This window comes from Bos mutus, chromosome X (genome assembly GCF_027580195.1).
Source record: "Bos mutus isolate GX-2022 chromosome X, NWIPB_WYAK_1.1, whole genome shotgun sequence".
NCBI classification, from domain to species: Eukaryota; Metazoa; Chordata; class Mammalia; order Artiodactyla; family Bovidae; genus Bos; species Bos mutus.
Genome location: NC_091646.1, coordinates 44438513 through 44452790, shown reverse-complemented (window position 1 = coordinate 44452790; position 14278 = coordinate 44438513). Strand labels below are relative to the sequence as shown.

General features: G+C 41.0%; 1 long non-coding RNA gene across 3 annotated transcripts in view; it reads right to left on the bottom strand.

The window, feature by feature from the left end:
- Positions 1 to 14278, bottom strand: part of LOC138986455 (uncharacterized) — a 52682-nt gene that overhangs the window by 32566 nt on the left and 5838 nt on the right. For all 3 annotated transcript variants that reach the window (XR_011463307.1, XR_011463305.1, XR_011463306.1), the window contains exon 3: positions 13429 to 13515. This is a non-coding gene — a long non-coding RNA (uncharacterized lncRNA). The remainder of the gene's footprint in view (positions 1 to 13428; positions 13516 to 14278) is intronic.

Sequence of the window (14278 nt, the reverse complement as noted above, 5' to 3'; positions counted from 1 at the left end):
TCATCACCATGATCACCTCAGCCCCAGAAGATCCATCAGTCCCTCTCTAATCCTTCTCTCTTATCCCTATAGTCTCCCTCTCCTGATGCCCAGGCAACCATAGATTCTTTTGTGTCACTATAGTTTATTTTGTATTCCCAAGCATATTATAGAAAATGGAATCATATACTATGCACTATTTTCTGTCAGACTTTTTGAGTTGGTATAATTATTTTGAGACTTATCTATTATTTTTTTCCATATGAACTCTTCATCCTTTTATTGCTACTGTATGGATGCACCCTAATTTCAGCAGTTTCTTAACAAGTTAAATATACATCTACCATATGACCCAGTCAATTCCACGCCTAGGTTTTTTCTTGAAAGAAATAACAGCCTTGTTGTTGTTGTTCAGTCACTCAGTTGGGTCCGACTCTTTGCAACTCCATGGACTACAGCATGCCAGGCTTCCCTGTCCTTCATCATCTCCCAGAGTTTGCTCAAACTCATGTTTATCAAGTTGATGATGCCATCAAACCATCACATCCTCTGTCACCCCCTTCTCTTCCTGCCCTCAATCTCTCCCAGCATCAAGGTCTTTTCAAATGAGTCAGCTCTTCGCATCTGGTGCCAAAGTATTGGACCTTCAGCTTCAACATTTCCTTTAGGATAGACTGGTTGGATCTCCTTGCTGTTGAAGAGACTCTCAAGAGTCTTCCCCAGCACCACAGTTCAAAAGCATCAATTCTTCGGTGCTCAGCTTTCTTTATAGTCCAACTGTCACATCCATACATGAATACTGGAGAAACCATAGCTTTGAGTAGATGGACCTTTGTCAGCAAAGTGATGTCTCTGCTTTTTAATACCCAGTCTAGGTTCCTCATAGCTTTTCTTCTGAGGAGTCAGCCTCTTTTAATTTCATGTCTGTATTCATTGTCTGCAGTGATTTTGGAGCCCAAGAAAGTAAAGTCTGTTTCCATGTTTCCCCATCTATTTGCCATGAAGTGATGGACCCGGATGCCATGATCTTAGTTTTCTGAATGTTGAGTTTTAAGCCAGCTTTTTCACTATCCTCTTTTACCTTCATCAAGAGGCTCTTTAGTTCCTCTTTGCTTTCTGCCTTTAGGGTGGTGTCATTTGCATATCTCAGGTTATTGATATTTCTCCCAGCAATCTTGATTCCAGCTTGAACTTCATCTAGCCCAGCATTTCACATGATGTACTCTGCATATAAGTTAAATAAGCAGAGTGACAAATATACAACCTTGATGTACTCCTTTCCCAATTTGGAGCTAGTCTGTTGTTCCATGTCTGTCTCTAACTGTTGCTTCTTGACATGCATACAGGTTTCTCGGGAGGCAGGTCAGGTGGTCTGGTATTTCCATCTCATGCAAGAATTTTCCACAGTTTGTTGTGATCCACACAGTCAAAGGCTTTAGCATAGTCAATGAAGCAGAAGTAAGTAGATGTTTTTCTGGAAATCCCTTGCTTTTTGTATAATCCAACAGAAAATGGCAATTTGATCTCTGGGTCCTCTGTCTTTTCTAAATTCAGCTTATACACCTGAAATTTCTTGTTTCATGTACTGTTGAAACCTAGCTTGAAGAATTTTAAGCATTACCTGCTAGCATGTGAAATGAGTGCAATTGTATGGTAGTTTGAACATTCTTTGGCACTGTCCTTTTTTGGGACTGGAATGAAAACCGACCTTTTCCAGTCTTGTGGCTATTGCTGAGTTTTCCAAGTTTATGGCACATTGAGTGCAGCACTTTCACAGCATCATCTTTTAGGATTCGAAATAGCTCAGCTGGAATTCCATCACTTCCACTAGCTTTGTCCGTAGTAAAGCTTCCTAAGGCCCACGTGGCTTCACAAGTCAGGATATCTGGCTCTAGTGAGTGATCACACCATGGTGGTTATCCAGGTCATTAAGACCTTTTCTGTATAGTTCTGTGTATTCTTGCCACTTCTTAATATCTTCTGCTTCTGTTATGTCCATACCATTTCTGTCCTTTATTGTGCCCATCTTTGCGTGAAATGTTTCCTTGGTATCTCTAATTTCCTTGAAGAGATCTCTAGTCTTTACTATTCTATTTTTTTCCCTCTATTTCTTTGCATTGTCCACTTAAGAAAGCTTTCTGATCTCTCCTTGCAATTCTATGCAACTCTACATTTAGTTGAGTATATCTTTCCTTTTTGGGCTTCCCTTGTGGCTCATCTGCTAAAGAATCTGCTTGCAATTCGGAGACCTGGGTTCAATCCCTGGGTTGGGAAGATCCACTGGAGAAAGAAATGGCTACCTGCTCCAGTATTCTGGCCTGGAGAATTCCAAGGACTGTATAGTCCATGGGGTAGCAAAGACTTGGACATGACTGACTGACTTTCACTTTTCACTTCCTTTTATCCTTTGTCTTTCATGTCTTCTCTTTTCTCAGCTATCTGTAAGGTCTCCTCAACCATTTTGCCTTGTTGCATTTCTTTTTCTTGTGGATGGTTTTGGTCACTGCCTCCTATACAATGTTACGAACCTCTGTCCACAGTTCTTCAGGCACTCTGTCTATCAGATCTAATCCCTTGAATCATTCCTCGAATATAAGACTGCATACACAAAGACTTATAGTTGAATACACATATTGTGGTATAGTCATAAAATGGAATACTAATCAACAGTAAGAATCCAACAGCATGGTTGGATCTCAAATAAAGATGCCAAGTGAAATAAGCCAGAGGAAAAATGAGTATATACTATAAGGATTGCATTTATATGAAACTGTATAAAAACGCAAAGTAATCGCAGTGACAGAAAGCAGATCAGCGTTTGCCTGGGGACAAGGCTGGAATGGGATCAAGAAGCTACATAGTGGCAGGAGGAAAGTTTGGGGCTGATGGATATGTTCATTTTCTTGATTGAGGTGATAGTTGCACAGGGTTATATACAAATGTCTATTTAAAAATATTACTTTTTGTGGTAAGAAAATTTAACAGGAGATCTACCCTCTTAATAGATTTTCATGTGTACAATACAGGATTATCTAATGGCATGATATTGTACAGCAGATCTGTAGAGCCTATTCATCTTTCATAACTGAAACTTTATACCTGTTGATTAGCAATTCCCCTTACACTCCTTATCCTAATCTCTGGAAACCCCCATTCTATTCTGTGCATGTATAAATTTGACTATTTTGGATACAAATTTGATCAACTCATACTTTAATATGTGTAGTGTGTCATATGTCAATTGCAGCTCAATAAAGTGTTCAGGAAATTACACATAACTTTGAGAAGTAATAATTGTAGTTAACAGTTAATGAGTATTACTATGTGTCAGGTAGTGCACTAAGCATTTTCTATGCATTAATTAATCTTATTCTGAAAGGAACCTATAATGGAAGTATCATTCTTAACCCCATTTATGAGGAAATTAATGCATGTGTTTGTTGTTGTTCAGTTGCCCAGTCACATCCAACTCTTTGTGACCCCATGGACTGCAGCACACCAGGCCTCCCTGTCCCTCACCATCTCCCAGAGTTTGCCCAAATTCATATTCATTGTATCAGTGACGCCATCCAGCCATCTCATCCTCTGACACTCTCTTCTCCTGCCCTCAGTCTTTCCAAGCATCAGGGACTTTACCAATGAGTTGGCTGTTTGCATCAGATGACCAAAATACTGGAATTGGTAAAAAATCTGCCTGCAATGCGGGAGACCTGGGTTCAATCCCTGGGTTGGGAAGATCCTGTGAAGGAGGGAATGGCAACCCACTCCAGTATTCTTGCCTGGAGAATCCCCATGGATAGAGGAGCCTGAGGGGCTACAGTCCATGGGGTCGTAAAGAGTTGGACATGACTGAACAACTAAGCACACGTTGATGGTTGATGGTTGATGGTTCATTCAGCTTCAGCATCAGTCCTTCCAGTGAGTATTCAGGGTTGATCTCTCTTAAGATTGATTAGTTTGATCTCCTTGCTGTCCAAAGGACTTTCAGGAGTCTTCTCTAGCACCACAGTTTGAAGGCATCAATTCTTTGGCATTCTGCATTCTTTAAGGTCCAGCTCTCACAACTGTACATGATCACTCGGAAGACCATAGGCTTGACTATACAGACTTTGTTGGCACAGTAACGTTTCTGCTTTTCAACACACTGTTTAGGTTTGTCATCACTTTCGAGAAGTGATTGTCTTCTGTTTTCATGGCTGCAGTCACCATCCGCAGTGATTTTGGAGCCCAAGAAGATGAAATCTGCCACTACTTCCACCTTTTCCCCTTCTATTTGCCATGAAGTAATGGGGTCAGATGCCATGATCTTAGTTTTTTTTTTTTTTTTTTTTAATATTTAGTCTTAAGCCAGCTCTTTCACTCTCCTCCATCCTCATCAAGAGGCTCTTTAGTTCCTCTTCGCTTTCTGCCATTAGAGTGGTATCATCTGCATATCTGAGATTGTTGATGTTTCTCCTGCCTATCTTGATTTGGCTTGTAACTCATCCAGTCCAGCATTTCTCATGATATGGTCAGCGTATAGGTTAAACAAACAGGATGACAGCAGACAGCCCTGTGGTACTCCGTTCTCCATCTTAAACCAATCAGTTGTTCCATACAGAGTTCTGTTACTTCTTCACCCACATACAGGTTTCTCAGGAGACAGGTAAGATGGTCTGGTATTCCCATCTCTCTAAGAGCTTTCCATAGTTTGTCATGATCCGCATAGTCAAAGGCTTTAGCATAGCTGATGAAACAGACATAGATGTTTTCCTGAAATTCCCTTGCTTTCTCTATAATCTAGCAAATGTTGGCAATTTGATCTCTAGTTCTCTTCCTTTTCTAAACTGAACTTGAACATCTGGAAGTTCTTGGTTCGTGTAATGCTGAAGCCTAGCATGCAAGATTTTAAGCATGACCTTACTGTCATGGGAGATGACTGCAACTGCCCAATGGTTAGCATTCTTTGGTATTACCCTTCTTGGGAACTGGGATGAGGATTGACCTTTTCCGAGTCATGTGGCCACTGTTGTGTCTTCCAGATTTGCTGACATAATGAATGCAAAACCTTGATGGCATCCTCCTTTAGGGATACGAATAGTTCTGCTGGAATTTCATCACATCCATTCGCTTTATTAACAGCAGTACTAGTTAAATTACTTGGTCAGGTCCTAAAGTCTTGTAAAACGTGGGGTAAATCATAATGTGTACTTCCTCTTTTAATGATAGCTGAAATGTATTCAAGTACTTTGTGTAGCAGACCCTGAGTAAATCATTTGACATGCACATATCTCATTTCAGCCTCATCAACACTATGAAGTAGTTACTAAATTACAGAGGAGAAAACTGGCACAGTGGAATGAAGTTACATGCTCCAAAGTATATAGCACGTAGTGTGGGAGGGAAGGGGCTTCCTAGGTGGTGCTAGTGGTAAAGAACTTGCATGCCAATGCAGGAGACATAAGAGACACAGGTTTGATCCCTGGGTTGGGACAATCCCCTGGAGAAGGTATGGCAACTCACTCCAGTATTCTCGCCTGGGGAATTCCATGGACAGAGGAGCCTTGAGGGCTACACTCCATAGGGTCACAAAGAATCAGATATGAGTGAAGCGACTCAACATGCACCCATGCAGTGGAGGAGTGGAGACCTGAACCAAGGATCTTCATCCATCAGGTGAGTCCCAGGAGAAAATAGGTGGCACATGTAGATGGACCTGATACTTGCCTGATCAGACAGATAACTCTTTCCTTGATGCTGAACACAGACATTTGTTGTATGAATCCCTCACTGCCTTGGTCCATGTGTCTGACTAGATACTCAGGCAAGGACTACATCTTCCATTACAGTGGAGTCTGCCAAGCCTTACTACCTGACTGACTGCCTCCTTGCCCTTTCCCGCCAAGCCACAATATACAGATAAATTGGTTTCCCCAGATCCTTGACCTTAAATTCCTGAGTCTCTACCAGTCCTAGTTAGTTTCCTCTTCTTACAGACTTTGTGTTACTGATAGCCATAAAGCCTCCTAGCAGTGTATTTTCAAGTTATGACAAAGACTAATTCACAAACCATCTTACTCAGATTTAAATGTATCTGCTTTCTTATAGGGGCTTCCCCGGTGGTTCAGTGCTTGAAGAATCTGCCTGCAATGCAGGAGACACAGGAGATGCAGGTTTGATCCCTGGGTCAGGAAGATTCCCTGGAAGAGGGCATGACAACCCACTCTAGTATTCTTACCTGGAGAATCCCATGGACTGAAGAGACTGGTGGACTACAGTTTATAGGGTCCAAAGAGTTGGACACAACTGAAGTGACTTAGCATGCACATACTTTCTTATAGATCCATTGATTCTATTTGCATTAGAAATTCAATGCACAGCTGAGAGCTGTTAATGTGGAATAAAGTGGTTTCATAAGCCATACTCCCTGCTGAAATATCAATGGCCTGGTTTACAGTAATGTCTTGATTCTTACAGGAGCACATTCATATAATTTTGGAATATAAATATCTCCATCTCCTTGACCCCATTCCTACCCTTGGAGCTGCTTGTTCTCTCTGGTACTACAGTACTGTCAGGGGCATCAGACTTCTCCTAAACTATTAGAAGCAACCAATTTACCTCTTTTGGTCTTCTACCCCTGCTGTGCTTTGCTTTACTCCTGACAGCTCCTGCTGGCTTGGATCTAATCCTTTTCCTTTACCGGTTACTCCTGTCTCTGTTCTTGCCCTTCATTCAACATCTGGTCTCTTATTCCATTCCATTTATTGCTATATGTTAAACATGCAGTTCAGCACTTTTAAAAACATCTGAATAGAAGTGCTGTTCTTGGGATGACAATTGGAAAGGTACAACTCAGGATTCCCCTACCTTCATTCAACTTCATCCCTCACTGGTACCTTGTTTTTTCTGTCTCCTCTGTCCTATAACCCTCCTGTTCATGATTTGTTTTCTTTTACCAGAGTGGTCCTCACATCTGAGCATGTATCAGAATCATGTGGAGGGCTTGTTAAACACAGATTGCTGGATTACACCATAGTTTTTGATCCAGTAGGTTTAAGTTGGTGCTTGAGAATTTTTAGTTCTAACAAGCTTCCAGGTGATTCTGATGCTGATGCTCTGTGAACCACTGTTCTAGCTCAACGCTAGATCACTGCTCTGTCTCGTGGCTTGTCTATTAGGCCCTTTCTTGTGAATTGCCTTGGTGGCCAAAACTGGTGGGTGTGGTTAAAAATCCTGACCTCTGAGGTCTACATGGTAAACCCCCTGGATATGCCACCATCACCCAGAGGCAAGTCTTTAAATTAGAGCCCATGATCTTGGGTTACCCTAAAGGTAGAAGTTCACTGTGTTCCCCTGAGGTAAGAACTCAGTATCAAGATGTAGGATTTATGTAATAAAGCTTCTGAAACATATTTCTAAAGTGTAGTTTACTGTACAAATTAACCAAGCTCAGCTTTCTTGAAGTAACAGGATAGATTTAGAAAATGAGGTGCAACTTACTCCTGAATAACCAGACCTAGGAATCAAACCCAGGTCTTCTGCATTGCAGGCAGATTCTTTACCCATTGAGCTACAAGGGAAGCTAAGTAATCCTTAACTTAATGTAATTGACATGATGATGAAGCCTCTAGCAGGCTTCATGGGTGGCTCAGTGGTAAAGAATCCACCTGCCAATGCAGGAGATGCAAGAGATGTAGGTTCAGTTCCTGGGTCAGGAAGATCCCCTGGTGAAGGAAATGGCAACCCACTCTAGTATTCTTGCCTAGAAAAATCACATGTACAGAGGAACCTGGCAGCTACAGTCCATGGGGTCAGAAAGACTCAGACACAGCTGAGCACACATAAACCTCTAGCACTTAGAGCAGGCTTCCAGCCCACAAATAAAATATAGCAGGTCATCTCTTTTCTGATACATTCTGAGTACTGCTCCCCCAGGCTCTTAGCCCCAGCTGGACTCCTTGGACCTAGCCTCCACCTTTTACAGCCACTCTACCCTGTGTCTGGTCACAAGCCAACACCAGCACAGACTTTCACACCGCACTGAGGGTTGGAACTACTACACGTTGGAGGATGGGGAGGATAGTGAACTATGGTGAAAAAAGAAGAGAAAGGAGGGAATAGAGAAAAGAGGGATCAAATAGTGAAAGAAGCCAACAGCATGTGTATGTCAAGAATGAGTACTCTCTGAAGAAACTAGACTTTTTCTTATTTGGCTGATGAACTGTCTCTGACAGCCATCTCAAAGGTGGAGTTCTGAGCTACATGAGCTTTATTTTAATGTGTGTATAGTCTCCCAAGTGTGTATTGTTTCCAAGAAGAAATCTGTTCCTCAGTTTCCTGATTTCTATATTTAATATAGAAAGACTTCATCCTTCTTTACTTTTCTGCTGGTTACCATTTCTTTAATGTCTGGCCTCTGTGTTACTGTACTTTCCTGGATCCCATTGTACCTGAATGGGTGTTTCTGAACATTTTTTTAACATCCTGCCATCCAATACCAAAAATGTTTCTTTTCCCAGATTCCCAATCTGCATTCTAGCATCCTGCTATCATGACTCTCCTTGTCACTCAGTACTAAAATCAAAGGATCTACTATGAGTAATAAACTTTCTTAGGTGATAGCCTTGGATGATTTCTTTCCCCTGTCCACACTTAAAAATGAGCTTTCAATAAACTTTTTTCTTTGGTTCTCATAACCCTCTATAGTCTCTTCCCTGGTCATCTCACCTACTCCCACATCGTCACCTGCTAGTTAGGTTCAGTTAAGTTCAGTCACTCAGTCACGTCTGACTGTTTGCAACCCCATGAATCGCAGCACGCCAGGCCTCCCTGTCCATCACCAACTCCCGGAGTTCACCCAGACTCACGTCCATCGAGTCAGTGATGCCACCCAGCCATCTCATCCTCTGTCGTCCCCTTCTCCTCCTGCCCTCAATCCCTCCCAGCATCAGAGTCTTTTCCAATGAGTCAACTCTTCGCATGAGGTGGCCAAAGTACTGGAGTTTCAGCTTTAGCATCATTCCTTCCAAAGAAATCCCAGGGCTGATCTCCTTCAGAATGGACTGGTTGGATCGCCTTGCAGTCCAAGGGACTCTCAAGAGTCTTCTCCAACACCACAGTTCAAAAGCATCAATTCTTCGGTGCTCAGCCTTCTTCACAGTCCAACTCTCACATCCATACATGACCACTGGAAAAACCATAGCCTTGAGTAGATGGACCTTTGTTGGCAAAGTAATGTCTCTGCTTTTCAAAATGGTATCTAGGTTGGACATAACTTTCCTTCCAAGGAGTAAGCGTCTTTTAATTTCATGGCTGCAGTCACCATCTGCAGTGATTTTGGAGCCCCAAAATATAAAGTCTGACACTGTTTCCACTGTTTCCCCATCTATTTCCCATGAAGTGATGGGACCGGATGCCATGATCTTTGTTTTCTGAATGTTGAACTTTAAGCTAGTTAGGTAAATGACTCTAAATCTTCATCTCTGTCTCTGAACTTTCTCAGAAACACCAGACCTAATGTCTAATGTCATTTCCATCTGCAGGCACCTGAAATGTGGCTCCCTTCGTATATAACTCAGCATTATATTGATATTTTCCAAATGTGTTTCTCCTCCTAGATTCCTAACCTGCACTATTATCACTCTGTTATTTGGTACTGAAATGTCAGAATTATCTTCTACTCTTTCCATTCCCCAATTGCCTATATAAGGTAATCAAATCCAGAGACTAATACCTGTGAAATCTGTTCCTATCTTTCTGTTCTCTTTTCTACTGTTTCAGTTCATGGACTAATTATCGTGAAAATATCATTTAAATATCTAACTAACTGTCCTTGGTCCCTTGAACCAGTCCAGCACATTCATGTATCTCATATCCACCAACCAATAAAGTTAAGCTATGGATGCCTCCAGGCTATTTACCACCAATTCCCCTTTGTTCTTTAAGACAGCTTCTCAATATGATCCTGACTCTACCTTACAAATTCTTGGGTCTACATGCCAAGTCTAATGGGGACCTTAGCCCTTTACATTGTCTTTATTGATTTTTGCCTCCTGGTTATTCATAGTAGATTTCACCTTGGCTCACCCTTGCAGTTCCTCCTTCTCTGGACTATTGTGGATAACTGCATGATGTCATGTCTTCTTGCTGGCACTCAGGCTGAGTTAACATTCTTATTCCCCAATAAAAGAATGGCTTTTGAAAGTGACATCCTAATGTATGTATCTCCCTGCCTCTAGTTTCTTATCTTACAAACCATCCTACATACCAATGCCAGAGCATTTCCCTAAAATATAGGGCTAATCATGTGTTTTTTCCTCTTCATAAATCTCTCACGACTTAAAGAATAAATTCAGAGTTCAGGATGGCATTTCAAGTTTTCCCAACTTGGCCTCATTGTGCTTTCTCAGCTTTATCTCCCACTATACAATTACAAGGGCTTCCCTGGTGGCTCAGATGGTAAAGAACCTGCCTCCAATGCAGGAGACCTGGGTTATATCCCTGGGTTGGGAAGGTCCCCTGGAGAAGGGAATGGCAACCCACTCTAGTATTCTTGCCTGGGAAATTCCATGGACAGAGGAACCTGGTGGGCTACAGTCCATGAGGTCACAAAGAATTGGATACGACTGAGTGACTAAGCACACACCATACAATTACAAAACCTACTCTCCAGTCCCATTAGATGACTAGTCAGTTTCCAAATTCAGCCCACATTTTTCTATCTCTATACTGTAGGTCATGCTGTTCCCTCTCCATCAAATACCCTTTTAAGTTTCAAGTTGTGGGATACTACTTATACTTAAAAGGTCCAGCTTTTCCATGAAATATTCCCCATTCTCTTATTCTTATATGCTTCTGTAACATTCTTTTGCAGTTAAATCTATACCTGCCAGTTGCCTTGACTACATTTTAAGCCCATTGAGATGATGAATAGTGTAGCAGTCATTTATCCTTAGCACCATGCCCTAGATATAGTTACTACTTAATATGCATTAATATCTCAATTTAAATTATATGTATAGGCTCTAATATGCTAGCTAAAATAAAATCTAATTATTTTATAGTTTTAATAATCAAAAGTAGTATAAAAGGGAAAAAAAGCAGTCTTCTAATAACAGTTATATATTATCATTGGGCTGTGCCTGTGATGGAAGATTTCTTCTGTAGATTTGGGATCAAGCTTGACCCTGTGTATCTTTGAATTTGGCCACTCTCCAAGCCAGGACTTTGGGGATTTTGATGGTATAAAGCAACAACATGGTGAGGAATTTAAGGATGGAAATTTTTATGCAAATCAGCATTGGTTCATAGAGTTTAGAGGCAGATCTGCCCTTGTGTAATGTCAAGGTGTAAGGTGAAGCTGCTAGTATTGAAGAGATGGCAGCTCAAATTAGCCTTTCTGTTTTGAAGGCAGCAGAAAGTAAATGATACAGGGCTCCTGCTGCTGCTAAGTCACTTCAGTCACATCTAACTCTGTGTGACCCCATGGATGGCAGCCCACCAGGCTCCCCCGTCCCTGGGATTCTCCAGGCAAGAACACTGGAGTGGGTTGCCATTTCCTTCTCCAATGCATGAAAGTGAAAAGTGAAAGTGAAGTTGCTCAGTCATGTCCGACTCTTAGCGACTCCATGGACTGCAGCCTACCAGGCTTCTCCGTCCATGGGATTTTCCAGGCAAGAGTACTGGAGTGGGGTGCCATTGCCTTCTCCGAATGATACAGGGCTACTTGAGAAAATAAATATGATAAAAGTAGCTGCAAGACAGAGATATTTGAATCTAGTTTCCAAGAAATCATCCAGTGACCAAAAGTCCTTCCTAAAAATTTTCCTGGAAAATCACGTGTAAATCTCAAAGAAGGCCTTCTAAATGACTCTGCTATACATTTTAGCTTCTAATATGTTATAATGGAAGACTTGAAAGTAAAGACCTATCTACTCTCTGCTACTGTATTAGGTAAAATATAATTTAATGTAATTGGTTTCTGGGTTTCTCTGTTTAATTCATTAAGATAAACTTCTAAGAATTGTTCTGGTACATAATGTATAGGTGATTAAATATAGCATTTGTGGTCCTTTCCATAAAATAGCAGGTCCTGGCTCAGAAAGAAATTATTCTATCACTGTATAGGAAAATCAATCCTCCACATCTCCTGCTTTTGCCAGGAAAGCGGGGCCAGGTTGGTGTTTGTGTGAGGATATCAATTCTTTTCAATTTCAAGTAGGTATATGTCCCTGTGTGTATAACAGGGGAGGTGGCTTAAACAACTGATTTGCATTTGTGTCCAAGAAAAAACAAGGTAATAATGAACAAATAAAAACTGATGTGGGATGCTTGAATACTGAAAATATTATTCTCAGAGAAAGAAGCCAGTTGCAAAACTCCATGTATTGTATACAAAACATGTGTTGTATGATACAATCATACATGTATTGTATGATACAATCATACAATACAAACATGTATTGTATGATACGATCATACAATACAAACCTGTGTTGTATGATACTATTTATGTAAAATGTCCAGAATAGGCAAATCTACAGAGACATAAAGTGAATTAGTGGTGGCCTCAGGTCGGGGGCTAGGGGAGGGGGTGCAGGGAGTGGCTTGGAACTGGGGAGGAGAGACGGCTAAAGAAGGGATCATTTTTGGTGTGATGAAAAGATTCTAAAATTGATTGTGATGACGGTTGTACAACTTGGGGGACTATACTAAAACCCACTGAATTATACATTTAAAAAGGTGAATTGTATGATATGCAAACTATATGTCAATAAAGCTGTTAAAATTTATATGAGACAATATATAAAACAAAATAAACCTACTTCTAAGACTTGCCTAACTACTGATGCCCAGATATGAGAACATGTTTTTATTATTTACAGATGTCAAACAGGTATTCCTTAATTTTCAAGTAATTATATTTTGAAAAAGTTAGAAAATAAACACAAACCACAACATAAAAGAGATAATCAATTTTAATTGCATAATTGTAGTCTCATACTTGAACTTACTCATCTTCAAGAAACTGTTTACACTGATTAAAAAAAAAAACCCTCAACTTCAAAAATGAATAGCATCCCTATGACCACCAGTGAGTGCTTCACTGATTCACGTACTTTAGCAAGCAAACCATGTTTTTCTCTCAGTTTATTACTACATCTATGTCTTAGTAACTTATAGATTGGACAGTCACCATACATGACCTGTCAAGCCACTTTGGAAGATCACTCTGGGTCTTTGGTTAATGTGGAACAGGAAATCTGTTCTTTGTTAGACACATATTTTCCAGATAAAATTCAAAGGGTTGCTGATGACACGAATCTGGACATTCTCAAAATCTCTACCAGTCTCAACATTTTCCCCAAAAGGAGACATTGGCACTATTGTCTCTTGGACTACTTTTTTGTGGGGCTGTGGCTGCACCAAACCCTGTAAATCCTCAAAACAGAATACGTTAACTTTTACCTCCAGGTAAGTGACCATTATTGGTCATTACTGCTCCCAAGGCTTTTCTTGTTGTCCACTTTTCTTCTGCTGGGACCAATCCTGCTCCTAGTCAGAGACAATTCAAGAAGCCATTATTTCAGTAGTTTGGGTCATTTAGCACCCTGTGGACCTATTATTTGTGGTCCTACTCTGAGCTCACAGATTACTTGAAGTAACTGGGTGTCTTGTGTGCCATTTTTATTCGCCTGTCTCTGCCTCTTTTCCTGGACGTCATCTGATGTGCCAGTTCCTTTAGGCATGGTACACTGCCTTGTTTAGCACTGTTTTGCCAGACTTCGTAAGAAATTGCTCATTTGTTTCTTAATCCCAATTCCCATGATTGGATTCCTGCTATGTACTGATTGTTTCAGCCTCTGCCTACAGAGTGGATTCTATTCTCTGCTTGCCAGCCAGGACATCCATTGTTGGACTTCCAGAGTTTAGCTGTCTGCCTGCTTCTTGCCTACTGTTACACAATCTTCCTGTTTTTCCAGCCTTCCCAGACTCTTTCTGTTGGTGACTATAGGAACCTTGTTAGTTTTCTTGTCCTGCCCTAACGAGTCTCTTTAGTGTCTGGGTATCAGGCTCCTTGGTCTGGCTCTGTGTGCCAACAAGTACCTGCTGAGATATTATCTCCCTGTTTGCTACTGGGTTTTTATTGCCTTGAGCCAGTGTTTTAGTAATTCTTGTTTCCTTTTTCTTTTCATCTGCATCCTGTCTGTAATCTGTGGAGAGGAACAGTGTGTTCCTTTAAATATATTTCTTGGATTCGTTCCTTTTTCTTCATTTCCTCTGGGGCCACTTTAGTTCCGATCCTCATGACTTTATC